This window comes from Parus major, chromosome 4 (genome assembly GCF_001522545.3).
Source record: "Parus major isolate Abel chromosome 4, Parus_major1.1, whole genome shotgun sequence".
Taxonomy (NCBI): Eukaryota; Metazoa; Chordata; class Aves; order Passeriformes; family Paridae; genus Parus; species Parus major.
This window is the reverse complement of record NC_031771.1, coordinates 22,667,121-22,683,133: the sequence shown is the minus strand read 5'-3', so window position 1 is coordinate 22,683,133 and position 16,013 is coordinate 22,667,121.

Below are 16,013 nucleotides of genomic sequence, written 5' to 3'. Positions count from 1 at the left end.
CATTTGATTTTGTTGGTGCCTGTGGTTCAGCAGAAAAGCTGAATTAGAAAAGGCAAGTTATACCTTTGCATTTCCCACTGAATTGTATGCCTGGACTGTGTCTGTTGTCTCCCTAGGCTTCAGCTTCCAGAGATGTCCAGGAGAGACAGCTCTACAGGGGAGGGCTCTTCATGCTGATATCTCAAAAGGGAAAAAACATTTGGGCTAAAATGAAAACCCCAGATACAAAACACCAAGAGTTTAAAGCCTTCACTGGGCTCTGCAGCTCAAGACCAATGTGCACTAAGCAAAACAGTCTTCATCCTCTCCACCTCTGCTCCCAGCCATGTGTCTTAGGTAAACACTGCTCAAATATCACAATGACACACATTTACAACAATATGGAATTAAAAACTAAATTAAAGGAAGGGGAAGGGGAAGAACATGAAAAAATATGTTTTGGCACAGCACTGAAGATTGCTAAGTCTTTAATAATCGACAAGGCAGAAAGTCCTGGGGTCACATGAAAACCTGGAAAGGATTCCTAGTTTCAGCCTACTATTGATCCATTACATGGCTCAGATAGTGACTTCATATCTTTATGTCTCTATTTACTTGCACATATGAGAGCAGCTGACATAACCTCTATTATGGTTTGTAAAGGTTAATCACCTTATCAGGAACAATACTGAGGATATAGGACTGCAAGACCCCACACACAGTTAGCTCTATTTACTTACTTGCAGTTATCTCATTTTATTCCTTACTTGCCTGCAGTTTTGTCAGGGAACAAACCCCTATGATGGGCAGGACATAATCAGAGGCTGATTATGTGAAATATCTGGAAGAAATGAAGAGACACAACCACAGAACCACAAGGACACAATCAGTCTGGCTAGCATCTCCCAGAAAGATTAAAGGTCTGAAAATATATCTTCAGTTGCCACAAGATGCTTCTTCAAACAAATAGAAGTCTCTTGGTATCCATTCCTTAGTTTCTTCATTCTAGTCACAAAATAAGACATTAAAGGAGTTCATCTGGAAAATGCGCTGCTAACACGCTCCAGTGGCTGCCTCTTGAGAACAAAGGTTTCTGTTCATAGTGCTTACAACCAGCTCTCAATTAAGTTAGCTTTCTTCTGTTCTCTATTAGGCAGGACACAGAGCTTATAAATCATAAATAAATGAGACTGCAAGGACGGGCTATATTTCGCACATTCACCTTTGAAGAACAGCATTTGAGCGCAGATGAGACCTACAAGTCTCTGAGACAGGACCAGGTCCCCTTCCAAATTATGCCTCTATGCAAAAATAATCACAGCATTTAATGCTTTCTTAACTCACAGTTAAATGAAGACACTGGGGTTTTTTTCCAAGTGCCAGTGGGAAAAAAAGATTACTTCCAGTGTAAGCTAAATTTGATGTAAGAAAGTTTTGTTCTGACACTGATGTGTAAATATAATAAGTACACGTAAGGACTGTATCTTCATTCTTTTTGTCTAAAGTACTTTAAACTATTTCCTAATTCATGGGAGAGGTTGGAGGGTTACCTACAAGCACTGTAGGAAACTATTTGCCCAGAAATGCATGTCTTCATATAAAAATTCAGAAGACTTTTCCTTCATGCCTATTTTCTTATTTGCTTCATCCCAATGAGAGCCCTGTTCTCTTTTTACTACATCAACCCTACACTGTAAATCTTTTCCCAGCTTCAATTTGGGAGCAGGGGGATGGGATACACTGGAAAGCATTCTAAGAGAGCACTTCATATTTGAAACATTCCCTCGTCCCACGGTACAGTCAAAGCAATGTAACCTTCAGGTGCTTGCTGCTGGGTACCCATCTCCAGGTATATTTTTTCACTTCATTTTGCTTCCACCATCATAAAGTTGCTAAACATCTTCTTCCTCCTTGTCTCTCAAAAATTTTCTGGCTACTAACAATACTGCCTTCTCTATAAACTTGTTATTTACATTCCAGAAGAACAGTCTAGAAGAAAAAGTATCAGCTGTTTATACTAGCATTTCTTCTAGAAATAATGTGTGCATGTACATTATGCACCTATGAGTAGGTTTTTGTATATATATATACATATATGCACAAGGGCACACAGAAACAGGTACACAGACCTGTTCCAAAGCAATTTATCTCTGAGGCAATCTTTTTATACTCAAGGAATGTAATATAAAACAGAGGGAACCTCCACCGAACATATTTTTTAAATGAAAAAAAAAAAAAATTTTATGAAGGAAGGGGAGCTTCAGTAGAGACTAATATTGTCAGGTGAACCTTTTGAGAATACTTCATCATACTCCTTTCATGGGAAAAGTTGTTTCCACAGATGGCAAAGAAAAGGAAAAGCCACTAAGATATCTGTAGTCCAGTGCTGGAAAAGAAGAAAATACCATCTAAGTACAAATCATGAAAAACAGAGACTTAAGATTGGAGTTGACAAATTAGACTACATTAACAACAACAATAAAGCCCTCACTTAAGAGTTCAGGTCTTGATTGCATGCCATTCTTCAAACTGAGAAATTTTTATACCAAAATATGTTACATGGATTAACCTGGTTTACCTATAGGTTTGATACTGTCAGAAATGGGTTTTTGTGGAAAACCTTGCAGCCAGAAAATACATAAGAGGTCCTTGAAACCTTAAATACATAGAGAGTGCCTGTTAACAAAAATAGCAAGGCTTCTTCACACAGGAAAATTGCTGGGAGCTATAACCACTTTGGGACCTTACGTGCAGTTCTTGTAGCAGAATTTTTCTTCCCTGCTAAAACCTGGCAACACAGTGTCTTAGGCATCAAACTTCATGGTCTTGAGCTCTCCTAAGGTAGAGTGGCTCTGCTCTGGAGGTGAGTGTGGGGCTCTAAGTCTCTGTACCTGCAATGATGCTCCAAGCTGCAGAGTGCTGCTCAGGTGTCTGAGGCCAGTGCTCCACATGGATTATTTAGCCCTTTGAAAACAAAATTCTTTCTCAACATGTAAAACTATGGCACCTACAGGAATATTTACCAGAAGACCTAGGATCTTCAAAATTGCCTAGATGAAAATCACATTTCTGCTTGCTTTTCTTCTCACCCTCCTACCGCCTCCCAAAAAAAATGTGTCTGGAAAGAAACAAGCACAGCTAACTTTCCTCTTCTCCATTTTCTAAAGCCATTCATAGACTGCCCTCCCTCCTGCCTTGTTCCAAGGCAGGCTTCTAGGCCAATTTCTAGGGAGCTGAAAGTCAAAGATAGCAGCTTTGGCATGTCCAGTAACAATTCCCTGTGCTTGCTGAATGGTGAATTACCTCAAGACAGTCCATTCTTCCTTTCCTGTTTTTCCAGACTGGTTTCTATTCAATTAACTGCTTTATACTTACACAATAAACAACTCTGAGGCTTGCCCAAATAGAGTGTTCACTTCTGCAATAACATTCACCCGTCGCACCTGCATTTCATATTGCCGTGGTTTTTGCCTTCTCTACGTGAATAGTACCTCATTTGCAAGGTCTCCTTGCAGAGCACACATGGGTTTTGGCTCAATTTGGCTGATCATGACTTGCAGCAGGCTGCTCAAGGGAGAAGGGCAGCTGAGCCATAGGCACAAAGAACAGATCACATGGGGAGAAAGTGGTGACACATTCCAGCCCATGGGCAACAGGTTGTCTTTGCCTCAAAGAAAGAGGCAAACAAGAAATAACAAGGAAGCAGAAGAGCCATACAGCTTTATGCACCTTCTAAGTGCACAGCAGAAGGACAGATGGGAGAAATCTCTGCCAGCCAGTGGAGCATGCAGCAGTGCCAGTGTATTTCCATACCATGCAAATGTCTGTGTGGAGATTGATACAATGCAGCTCCTTGTATGGGCTTGCTGAGAGCTTTAGAGCAGCAGCATTGCCTTATCTCACATCCAAGGATCTCTCCCAGTGAGGATGCAATGATGGCTTTCTTGAACTGGTTTAAGTTTTTGATAGCACACAAATGTTGCCTCCATAAAATGCAACTAGCAAATGCAGCTCCTAATGGTGCATCATGTCTGCCTCGTCCTTACTGCCACTGAAGAAACAAACATGCAGTAACCCTTCAGCACCTGAGCTTTCCCAAAGATGATCAGTGATACACCATGGCAAGAGGTGCACTAGTTAACAACACCTAATTCCATTGGTCTGAAAGAAATTCTTGTTTTTCACAGCACAGGAAATTTAATTTTGCTCTGCCTATCTTCCAAAAATTTTTAAGTCACATAATTTGTACAATAGCAGTGGAAAAAATAGTCTCGTGACTCTGTTATCAGACCATTTTATGTAACATGTTTGCAGTGAATGATTAAACAAAAAAGATTATTGCTTAGTAAGTTTTGAGTAGTTGCCCAGAAATCATGCATGCAGAGCCAAATACTACCATTGATGCTGAAGAACTTTTAAAAGGATTAACTCAAGTGGACAGTGCCAAAATTCATCCTTTGAAGAGGGAGGTGTGCTTGCCATTGAAATGTCAACAGCAAAGTCAACATTGATTTGAAACTTGACACAAAATGCACCAGGAGCGTCATTCTCCTGTTGCTTTAGAGATCAGTGCTAGTGTACCCTGAAGGACAAATGTGTGGTAATGAAGTTGGTGATGACCATGGTTTGGGCAAATGGGGATGTGTAAGTTCATGCCTTCGACAGTTCTCTTTGTGTTCTCTTTATGAAAATCATAAACATTCATGTGACCCACCAGGCTGCTCTGGAATAATTTACCTCTGTAATGTGTGTGTGAGTGCTGTTAACAGAGATTTCATTATTTAAGTTTCAAATGGTCCCTTAGTTGCTGATTCCTTAACAATTTGCAGATCAAAAGTTCTGTTATAAACACTTGAGTATACACTATCACAGAAGAATTGACAAGGTCCTCTATTTAAAAAATATAGAGGGGTTAGTGCCAGCTCACAAAATGTTGTGAAAGGCGGAACCAAAATACCACTGCAGGTTTTATAACTAATTATCTTTATTAAATGTTTTTGCAATTCACTCAAGTCTAATGGAATGACTTGTCTGTACTTGCAAGTTAATTCTGACCAGGACAGAGTAAGCGTACATTGCAATAACTATTGCAGAATAACTCATGTGTGAAAACCTGTTCTGGAATCAAGTCTGCCTCATTCCATTTTAGATTAATTCACTCACTCTGAAAGGAAGAATTTGAGATCTGACACGTATCAGAATTGAGATCTCTTTTTTCAGATGTACTTGAGTTTGATATTTTCTCTCCCTGTTCTTCCCTTTTCAGTAGGCTTTTTGGCATACATTCAATTTAGCTCTGCAGTTAGGATAAAGGGAATAATAAAAAAAACCCTGAGTTCATCCAGAAGACCTCTTACTGATTAATTCCTGCTAACATTCTTGAATTCTACAGCAGATATTGTAACTAATGTCCTTAGGGTGTCTGTACCTCTAGGTTTGGAACTTCAGAATCACAGTACCCAAGACCCTTCTGTATTTTCCATAACAGACTTTGTCTCAGCAACTCTGAAAGGAGAAGGACCGGCTTGGACACTACAACTGCACAATGAATGACCACGTCATTCAATAACACTATTTTCAGAGATATCCATAGTTTTGCTCAAGATTTTGGTTGCCATAGTCTTCTAGAGACTCTGAATATCAATGATGACGCTAGGAATAAGAACCAGTGGCTCTTTAGACAGTGTTTTACTCCTTTTGCTTGCAAGAGAGATTAGAAATTAGCTCATTTCCAGCACCATCAGGTCAGACCTGCTTACACAATAACTTCTAACTCTCATAGAATGGGATGATCAACCTCCTCCAATGGGGCTCATAAAGTCAAAAGAAAATATTCCTCTGTGTATGCAGCCACTCTTTCTATTGAGAATGTTTGAAGAAAATACATATATATAAAAAGGAAACACAATAAAAATTCGAAGTAGTGTCAATAGATGACTTCAGATTGTTCAAGAGAGCCTATATTTTCTTTTCCTTGGCTCTAGACCTGACAGTTCTAAAAGCTGGTGCTCTGAACAAAATGGGTGTTTGCACCCTAGCCCTGGGTTAGCCAGGCAGGAAGCCCATTTTTCAGTACTGTGCTCTTGACCACAAAACATACACCTGGGGCCAGGATCTGATGTGACAATTTTGGGCTGGCTACTAGCAGGTCAAAACCTCTGTGGCCATGAGCTACACTGAGCTGATTCAGTATGTAAACAGCTTATTAAATTTTGGGGAGAGAGAGAGAGGAATTTCATTTTGACAAATATTATGCTGGATGAGGCTTATACTGTCCTGGTGAAGATAGCATAGAATCTATAAACTCTATATGATGTGAATTGGACAGAAATTCAGTCATCAAGTGTATTAATCTCATCTGTGTGGAATCATGGCTCCAGAATGCTTCAGAAGTGAACAGAGCTAGGATCTTGTCCTGGGTGATGTGCCCTGAGGCCAGGAAGTTAGATACCAGTCTGATAGAGATGCACAAAAAAGACATCCAGTACTCTGGGAAAACTGCAAGTATAAATCACCACGCCAGGATTTAGGTGCTCCTCAGACCGTGCTGGTGAAGAATGCTGCTGCGGATGATACCCAAAGCATGCTCACTGCTTTGAATGCCAAGGATGATGATTGTAAGACAATAAAATGAGAAAAAGAAGAGATACAGCATCTCTGGAAGTGTCTCTACACTTCAGCAGCATTACTGGATGCAAAACGGCCAGCAGCAAACAGTGCATTTTAAGACACATAAAATCTCAGCATGTGGCAACAGTTACATTGCTTACCTAGGTATGTTAGCACTTGAAACCCTACATGGCTTGGGTAGGGGAGCCACTGTAAGGAATTTCAAATAACCCATATGTGCTATCCTTTTTTTTTTTTCTTTCACATGAAAATATCCATCCAGAGCATGATACAGACTGAAATCAGGGACATGGAATAACAGCAGGAAGTCTTCATTGGTGTTTCACTAATTTGTAATATTCACTAATCTGTAATATATAGTAATATCATGCTAAAAGAGATGAGGTGTTTCAGAATATGAGAGACTATCTACATTGCTTATGACTTCTGCAGAGAAATCTCTTGATATCTGTCCTGCATTAATTCCTTGCCTCCATGGACTCTTCATTTTTAAAATGCTGGGAAGCACTTCCCTCAGGAATCTAAGCATTTCAAAAGTCTGGAGCAACCTCACAGGGAAAGAGAGAGAGAAGAGTGTGCATGTCCATCCTGAAACATGCATGTATATATTTGAACCTCACAGAGCTTTCCACATGAAAGGATGTATCAAGCTTCTACTTGCTCATCAGCTCTAATTGAGCAAGTCTTAAATTTGTTAGGATGTATCATATTCCCAGCTGGTATTAATTACTGTGGCACTTCTGGCCTCAGTGAAGTTGTGCAAGTCACAACAGCCTTGGATCAGTGTCTTCATTCACAGCCCTGCATCCCCTGTCCCACACATTCAAACAACTGTATGAAGCAGGTAGTGTTTTACACCCAAAGTACACAGCCTGAGGTACCAACCCACAGTCCATCTGCTTGCAGCAGCTCACACACTCTCAGGTTATGTTGTCGTGCATTAATCTAACATAAAAGTGAAGTATCAACAAAATCTTTAAAAATGGTTGGAAGAGTTATCAGTTTGGCTTGCAAGCAAGCACCATGCTGAATCCACATCATTCCTAGCATTAATTTCCTTTGTTGCTCAAAACCTTTAAAAAATTCATTTTTTCCCTCCAGTTTCCTCACTGTCAATGTAACACAAGAGAAAAACCTCTACTTTTCTGTAAAGTCTACTTGATTCATTCTTTTCTAAAATCATTATATTTATAAACACAAATTATCAAAAATTATGAGTTTAGATCTCAAATAATCACCATATTCTCAAAAAAATTAATATGTTAGAGTATTTATTTGTCTTTTACTTTCCGGGTGTGTTCAAAAGCTTTATGTGAAGCCACTTCAGAAACCTTTTTCAGAAAAAATCATCTGGTTGCATGGACATGATCAAAGCAACACTTTCTGGTGAAACACACTTTCAGAGAACACACCTAAACCTTTAAATTTTAAGATGTGGGTAAAGAACTTCTCCAATATGCATTGCTTCATCTGTTAAACTTAGAGCTGCTATTGCACATACCTACGATCAACTTGGAAAGCAAAAAAACACCCTTGAGAGCCATAGCATTAGGCTAAGCCTCACTTCCTAAATCCCCCACACCCCTTGTCAAGCCCACACAGAATCTGCTGTAGAGTTAGGTGTCTGCTGCACTCCATGGCACTACTCCCTCCCAGTGCTGTTCAACGTGACCAAATGTTTCTCAGCCCTCGCAGGCACCCAGCCCTCCTTGCATCATCCCTCTGACAAACTATCACAATGCCTGACACGCTCTGGAGCACGTGGTTTGTCAGGCAAATTCATACCTGCTCCGTGCTGAAAGCTCTTCATGGCCACCCTCAAAGAAACCAAAGAGCCACCAGGAGAAACTCCTCACTGCTCATCCATGAAGCCCTCAGGCCAGACAGGCTGTCAGGGTGACAGGGGCTAGCTGCAAAAGCACAACTGGCTCTGCTTTACAAAAAACAGAAATTGTTTCACTGAAGCAACTGCTCCCTCCAAAACATCACAGCCTTGTAGGTAGCCACAGGGCCACCAGGCCTGGAGGTGGCCAGGGCACAGATTCTTCCCCACCATGGCCCCAGGACACAGGATACTGTTTTAGGAGCTTCTGCTCTTTGCTCTGGTGTACCCCAAGTTTCCCTCTGGAAGGTTGCTTCTCTTTTGGTTAGGCTGGTAATGAGAAGAAACTCGTTCAATGTGAACAACCACATTCACTAACACTGCGGGAACAACCTGATTCTTTTCAGCTGGAAATAAGGGTCAGATAACTTTAGGCTCTGAGACAAAACATTTATATCTAAATGATAAAATAACTCAGTGTCTGTCCTATTAAGTTCTCATGGTGTGTTATATGCATGATGATGGCCCACAGCTTTTTTCCCAAACTTTCCTGGATAAAATCAGGGAGTTGGTGCAAGTAGACCAAGTGACAGATTGGATGCACTCATCCTGCTCTTGGAGACTAACATGGATGTGAGCTATTCTGGGTCACAGGAGAAGGTGACAAATGATTAGGACTTTTCAGATTTTAGTATAAAACTACTAGGTCATTTGCACCCTTACATCTTTTACTATTCTTGCATCTATTGCTTTTAAGATTGAAAACATAAGCTTTAAATCCTTCTGCAATTGTTGGTCTAACTTTACATGGAAATTTACAAGTTAATACAGAAATAATAGGTTTTTGAAAAATTACTTAAGTGAACCTGAGTCTCAGAAAATTGTGGATCTCACAGCAAACTTTCTTGGTTGAGACCATTTCTAATTTTACTAAAAAGCAAATTATGCAACAGGATAACCTGCTTATGTGTCGGTTGAGTCACCTTCACCACAGGCTTTCACAGGAGGTGATATAACATCCTTGCAGGCTTACAGAATTAGTGACTGTGCTTTGATTGTGTGACAGGAACAATGTTGGACTGGAACACAGGGAGGATATCGCCCAAGCCCTGGGTATGTGATTTCTGTTTCCATATTGCAAGGTCCCCAGGCATAGGGAAAACAAAACATAAAATGATGTGCAAGGAACCCTACACATCGTTTGTGTTCCCCAAAATGATGCAGTAATCAGGTTTTTTTGAGCACATATTAGACAGCTAGCAACACCTGATACAAGCAGTCTAAAGTGACTGACATTGCTTTTTTATTCCCCTCCCCAGTTCATAAGTTCTTGAACCATCCCAGTACTGCAAAAGTTCAGTGAATGCCCTTTAGGAGCAGCCAGCTTTTGACCCCACTCATGCAAGAATTTCACAGAATTTGTAGTCACAAAAGCTGGCTCTTTCCCTGGGCTGTGTGTGATTCAGGCTAACCAGAGGGCAGAGGGAGCAGATACACCCTGCAGAGGTGGTGAGAGCATGACTCAAACACTATCCCCATAAGCTATCATTTAGCTGTTTTGCTGCATTTAGCTATTGCAAGTTCTCTTGCTTGATGTTTAATTTCTTACTGAACCTTGAGCGACCCGGTAGGACAAATTACATCAACCATGAGTAATCATTTGTTTGTAGCTAGTTACTATTAACACTACCAGGCAGCTTAGTCAATAATAACAAAAAAAGGCAAAAACACTCAATAAATGCTCTTTACCTGAATTTACAGGGTGTCCTTTTTCTGTGTCTTTGATAACTGAGGAAATTAATAAGCAGTGTGGAGAACATGGACATTATTGTGGAGCACAGCTATAAATATATAAATTACTGTATATGTGGATTTCCATAATTTATGGTTTGTACCAGTTGTACCTGTTTTGTCACTTACTCCAGAGCTGTCCTGCTGCAAATTTTGTCTCTGATCTCTCCCCCTTCCTCTTCTTTTGTTTTAAAACAAGGATGTGAATGCAGCACTTTTTATGGTGAGTCCTGAGGTACAGAATTACCTTCTGCTGACATACAGCTCATTTTTCCAGCCCCAGTTTCCAAACAATATGAACATAATCTATCTATCCATCCATCTGTATGTCTGTCTGTCTACTCAAAGCTGTATTACTGTGACCCATGGTAACTCCAATTCCTTTCTCTATTGCTTCTTCAACTTAATTCTATTTCTTTTCTGTCCCTTTCAAATAAATTTTCCAGTTTAGCTGGAGGTTTCAGGCATGAAGTAGGATTGAATGTATTCATAAATCAGATCAGGTAACCATAACTGCATTTTCTGGTCCTTTACTCCTATGAATTTCCTTAGGGTTTATCAGGATAATATTTAGTGGCTGCATCCCACTACTGAATTCTTCATAAAGTTTCATTGAAAATTTCTGAGGAACTGTAATTTTTGTGTTTAGTTGTGTAGTACCTGGAACATCAAAATCCTAATCCACACTTATGGTTCCTACAACTGCCACTAAAATACAAAGAGCAGTCACTGATAAATGTCATTCTCTGCAGTACACTGGCAAAACCCAATCTGGTTTTGGATACCAAAATAAAAGTAGAAATTGTGTTTTTAGACAAATACCATGGTTTCCTGGATTATATAACTTATAAAGCATTTCTGCATGTTACCAGGAAGCCCAGTTCAATACTGTTTGCACTGCATTAGATCAAATGTAAATTATAAAGAGATAACCAAACTTCAAAGAACTTATAGAAGAATTACTGTAATTTGGTTCATGTTATCTAAAAAAGTTTGCCTGATTTTAAGATGGGGTAGCTACATTCATTCTTAATTCAGAATCATAACAAATCTCCTACAAAAATACCCAGGAATTTTCCCAGTTATGTGGAAACATTGGCAGCACCAATACACTAGGAACGTAATTACCAGGAGAGTAAAAGCCCGTGTCTTGTCTGAAAAGAGTTTAATAATAGTTCCATAAGGTACAGGGCAGAGGTACATCAACAGCCCTCATGCAGGAATGACCTGCCAATAAAATTTCTGATCAAAACAGTTCCAAAACCACACAACCAGTTCCAGGCCCACAGAGAGACACATTGGACTGAGATGTGGTGAGAAGGAGTCACTACAAAAATCCTGTTCTGTGCAGGACTCTTTAAATGAGAGAGCCATGCCTCTTAGCTGCCTTATTATTATGTTGGAACTACAGCAAGACTGTTTAAAGAATAGATTTTACTTCAGAAACTGCTTTGTCAAACCAAACACATTTGTTCAAATTATCAGTTTCAACGTTTTTGACTAGATTTTGCAAGTCCAGTGTACATAAAAGAGATACACTTAAATAGAGAGACTGACCTTTCCACTCTGCAAGCAGAGGTTTCAACAGCCATAGCTGGTTACAAGTTTCAGAAGGTTTCAGAAGTTTTGAAAGACTCGGAGGTATTTGTGAAACAGAACCTGCCTTTTTATGGCTTGTTCCAATATTGACATGCACTAAGAGGCAAAGCAGGATCTGGCACTCCTAATCCAGCAAGCTGACTCAGAAGCATAGCTGGAGACTAATAGGACTCTGGCTTACACAGACTAACAGTTGATAGGGTCTTTTGGCCAATCTCCTTACTCTGGTGTCTTCTATTTTCTTTTCAAATTCAAAGTGAGGCTTTCTAACTAACATTATTACTGCTGCATTAAGTATCTATGTCTGCATAATTTACTTCCTGTACAATCTGCAACAGCAGTGTCAACATCCCAGTTGCAGTCTCTCCTCTATGCTTATATCATGCAACATTAAATAAGTTGTTGCCTTGCACAGAATTTTGCAGATGATGTTGAAGAGGAGGTACCCATGACTCAAAGATGGCACCAAGGAAATTTCACTTTCAATGAACCATGTTCCATTTAGAGGTTTCCTAAAAAAACAAAGAATATAGATTAAAGACCCTCAAAGACCTGCTCTCTGACATACAGCAAATGAAAAGTGCAGCAGTTTAACCAAAAGGCTGTTCAAATGAATTAAGACTGTATCAGAACAAGAGTTTTATCATTTTTATACACAGTTTTCCCTGAATGTAAACTGCTGGAACAATATTGATTCAACATGAGAAACCAAGAAATGCTGCTGTCTAAAGTGAAGCATTTCCAAAATGATCATGAAAGCTCCAGAGTCTCTCCTGCTGCCCAAGTAATTTAAATTTACTGCATTAACTTTATTTAAAAATATCTCTTCAGTTGGGGGAAAAATTTGGAGCCAGCTGCCCTACCTCTCAGCGCAAGTAAGTGATAATGACAGGTGAATATGCGCTGTACAGTAGCTTCATATTTCTACGCCTAGAATCCATGTCACTTTCTATTTTTGAGAGCTGACTGAGTGTTTACTAGGCTACACTTCATCCCCCTCCTTCCTCTGTACCATAACCTTGTAACCCAAGATGCTGGTGGTGGTGTTGGGTTTGCAGTGCTCTGACCTTTTGTTCCTCTGCTTGGAATTGCCTGGGTTTATCCCGCCAGGACGCTGGTTGGGTTACACCGATAACCTTTCATGACAAGCCTGGTGAACTTCCCAACAGAAACAGGAAAGGACCATGGCTTACCTCGATTCACAGAGCAGCAAAGTTGGGTTCCTGTTAGGCTAGGATGGTGCTACAGGTTTCTGAAATTACCCTGGATACACATGGGGCTGTGAAGGGAATTACCATTTTGCCTTTGGGTGGCTGATCCAGGTGGTGTGCGAGTGAATTCACTGTCTGGGCACCTTTTTCCTGTCTTTATTCGGGCAAAACACTTAGTGAACTTCTCATTTTGCCTAGTAAAGACAGATCAAGCCACTTGTGGAATCATCACATGTATTTAACAAGAAAAAGGCAATTTCTTATTTACTGTTCCACTGTACATCACTCCACATACACAGCTGACCACAAAAAAGATATCCAAAGAAGGACCAATATGATAAATGGGAGGACACCTGAGTTATTTTGTCATTCTCATCTGGAAGATCACCACCAAAAGTCCCTGGGAGTTTTACCTTTTTACCTGTGCCAACTAAAAGATAAATCTGGAACTAAAGCACTGACCACCAGTGTTTGGTGGCCTGGTAAACAGAATAAAAATATTGGTGGAAACTGGACAAGTGCTGCTATTTTTTTAGCAAAACTCTGTCTTTATTATTGATTTAAAATATTTCAGTCTATCTAAAAGTAAAACAACAGATTTGCACCGTTTCTCCTGATTTCTGATGTGCATCTAAATTCATGTTTCCATATCCCACTTATCTTATTTCAAAAATGTTTTATTTTCTATTTCAATTTTCCATGGCTATCCTAATCTGAAATATAAAATGTTGTGTTGTTTTTTATATGCTACAACTCACAGAGGCGAGCACAATTCTCAGAAAAAGATCAGAAATGTTCCTATCAACTAGATAAACACCATTATTTTGAACCTCCTCTTTGCACAATATTTGAGTTAATTTTGGCTTTGCCATACTGTAAAACTGTGCCTTACTCAAAACAATGATTCCTCCTCCTCCTCAGATCCCTGGCTGTGTCTTCCCACCCTTCCCCTTGGCCAGCTGGGGCACCCATCTGATGCAATGGAGAACCTAATCAGGAAGCTTAGCTGGCAGAAAATTAATCATTCTTTTTTTCATGGTTTAGTTTTCTGCTCTTATGGTTTGAACAACTCACTGAGGATTCAGAAAACTGCAGAATCACACTAAAAAAAGCAGCACACGCTTAGACTGGTTCAAACATTTTCTGAAACTTTACTTCTACTATTTGCCAAGAGTAGGGCTTTTTCTGGTATGACTAGAAATACTTATATCTTGCCACTTTTTCAGGTCTCATACATCACCCCCAGATTTTGACAGCTCTGGAAAGCTCAGTGGACAAGACCCAGATTCCTTCTAGCACATATCTTCATAATTTGCTTTCCCTCCACCTCCAAAACACATTTAATTATACTCAAGGCAATGCTAAATTTGAAAACTCTTACACATAACTTACTAAAAACCAAAACCAACTTATTTTGCCTTTCAGGTATTTTAATGAATTGCGAGTAGTTTTCCCTAGGAAAACTCTTTACTTTTAATCATTACCTTCTTTTTTAATTCATCCCTTCTCCAAGGATTTAAATTTCTTTTTCATAAAGCCATAACCTGTCAGTGGTCACTTGAAATACAACTAACTGCTATTTTCTATACATTTCATTGTCATGTTTTAGAGCAAATGGGTTTCTTTATATGGATGCACATCAAAGAGTTTGTATTTACTCATAGAGAAGACTCATTGGCCTTGATTAAGCGTTCCTGAGAGTAACTGACCATTCTAGTATTTCCAGTGACCAAATTATGGTCTTTCCCAAATCACCACAAAATAGATGGCAGCAGGGGAAGCACAGTGACAAGGCCTTGTTGAATTATGCCAGCTTCCCAGCTGAGCTGTCATTCTTAGGCTTGCTGTAAGAGGTAATAGACCTTTGCATTTGGTTTGTCTGCCTGACCTGCCAGTTAACCGCTGGTTAACAGTTAATGCATTTCCCAACAGTGCTCTGTGATAAAGGAACAAGCTCATGGTTTCATAATGCGTATCTCATTGCCATTGCTGTCTTCTTCAGTGAAAAGTCTCTCTTTTCCTATTTACAGTAGGGTTATAAAGCTTCACTGATTTTCATGTTCTGGAAAACAGTAGCTAATAAACAGTACAAGCTGCAAGCCTCTTACCCACGTCTGTGGCTGCTTTAGAGCTCAAAGTATCATCCTTGATAACGATGAGAAATGCTGGCCTGGCTCTTACATGTCTGATAAGTGTGCACAAAACAGCTGAGCGAATTAACAAACCAGGGCCAAAAGGCAAAGATCATGCGTGGGATTAAGGTAGACAATGATCCTCCCTAAAACATGGTATTTGATAATTTCATTTTGAAAAGGCAATATGGCTTTGAAGCTCTAACAGTATTTTCCATAAGGCTAAAAAGTAAAGACGACAGATGTCCCGCTTGCTCACTATCTACTGTCACAGCAAATACAGTTTTCTTGTCACCACCTACAAATCCCAGGATACAGCTGCCTTTCCTCCCTCCCTCCCATTTATCCCTCCCTGTCTAATTCCACATTTCCTCACCACACCTGTTCTGCCAGAGCTCTCGCCAGCTTCCCTCACAATCACTGCCCCCAGTCCCTGATGAGCAGCAAGTTTCCTGAGCTCATCTCCAAAGCTATCCTTCTTTTAATGGCTTATTACTGTCATGCTGCTAACTGCAAGCAACTGAACACACATTTTTATACAATAAAAGAAGGAAAGACTGAATTTCTTGGATAAATCTGGAAATGAATGGTGCTGCAGGGAAAACTTTTATTTGGTCAGGATTTCACTGACGTGCTGTTGATTTATTTATTTTTAATTTTTTGTATCAATGGGAATATGCTTAAGCATCTAAGTTTTCTTGTAAACCTTAAAATAGGGCAAGGAGATAACAACAACTAAATGATGTTCATAAAAAAAAAGAAAAAAACTACAAGAAAATTATTACAACACTGGCAGAGATCATTCTGTGAACAGTCAACATATTTTTATATTAGACCTCAATTTTGTTT